Source organism: Sinocyclocheilus anshuiensis, unplaced genomic scaffold (genome assembly GCF_001515605.1).
Source record: "Sinocyclocheilus anshuiensis isolate Anshui unplaced genomic scaffold, SAMN03320099.WGS_v1.1 scaffold1527, whole genome shotgun sequence".
In the NCBI taxonomy this organism is placed as follows: domain Eukaryota; kingdom Metazoa; phylum Chordata; class Actinopteri; order Cypriniformes; family Cyprinidae; genus Sinocyclocheilus; species Sinocyclocheilus anshuiensis.
This window is the reverse complement of record NW_015548280.1, coordinates 1-1074: the sequence shown is the minus strand read 5'-3', so window position 1 is coordinate 1074 and position 1074 is coordinate 1. Positions and strand designations below refer to the sequence as shown.

Genomic DNA, 1074 nt, shown 5'->3' with positions numbered 1-1074 from the left:
TTGCAGTCATTTTACATTAGGCTACCAACATGTCAAGGATTTACTAAATTATATTTAAGCATATTTATTGAATAAATTAACAGCGCAGGGCAAATTTAATACTCACCCACATTGGTGCTGGGAGTTTTGTCTATCGTAAGTGTGTCTGACATGTTGTCTACTGAGATTAAAGAATAAAATATTACAATTAATAGGTTGTACTTTAAAATTAAACATTACCTCAATATGCATAAACTAATATTAAGTATTCATCAATTATGCATTCCTCTCTTTTGTATAAAAATGTCAATTTAATATATTTAAATTGCAAGTATAACCATTGAAATCTCTTTCACCTTGATAATGTTCTTCCATTTCAGATGTTGAAGCAATGCAGTTCTCTGTTTGTGAGGTACTTGAGAAAACACCTGAAAAATAAAAAAAAGGTTTACTAGCAGCTATCTGAGATATCTGCTATGCCTAAGTGTGCTTGCAAAAAATACTCACAAGGCTCCGTTTGTCCAGTTCTGTCACTGAAAAATTCTGTTCTTGGTGTGACTAAATTGTTGGAACGTAACAGTGGATTTAAGTCAACATTGGTTTTAAAGTATGCTGTGAAAAACTAAGCTCATATAAAAAATAAATAAAAAAAATAAAAATGTACATATAGGTGTGTTTGCAATGCAGGAGTCTGGAGTCTGTGGTCCTTCCTCATCTAGTAAAATAAATCACAACATAAAATTGTAGATCAATTACATTATGCACAGCAGTGCCAAGGAGGTCAACATATTAAGTTGGGTTTAAAAAAAGCATTCACCAACCAGCCAGTTACTGACAAAATGTTGTAACACTGTGCAGCAACATTCAAATTTCATAAAAGCTCAAAAACTTTGTCATGCCACAATTGTATAATTTCTCCTCCTTACGCTTTTATCTACAATAGATATTTCAGGGCATTTCAAATACCCAGTTTACACTCTGCATTGCAGTCCATAATGTAGACAAAAGGTGTGATACAAACAATGTGTCAACACACAATGGGATATAAATATTTTAACTGAAAAAATAAATAAATAAATACGCATACAGATATCT

At 31.8% G+C, this 1074-nt stretch overlaps 1 long non-coding RNA gene across 1 annotated transcript; it reads right to left on the bottom strand.

The window, feature by feature from the left end:
- Positions 1–106: 106 nt before the first annotated feature.
- On the bottom strand, positions 107–604 carry LOC107655829 (uncharacterized). Its single transcript, XR_001630496.1, has 3 exons — positions 487–604; positions 336–407; positions 107–160 (listed from the first exon to the last, which is right to left on the bottom strand). It is a non-coding gene; the product is annotated as an uncharacterized LOC107655829 (long non-coding RNA).
- Between the last annotated feature and the right edge of the window lie 470 nt (positions 605–1074).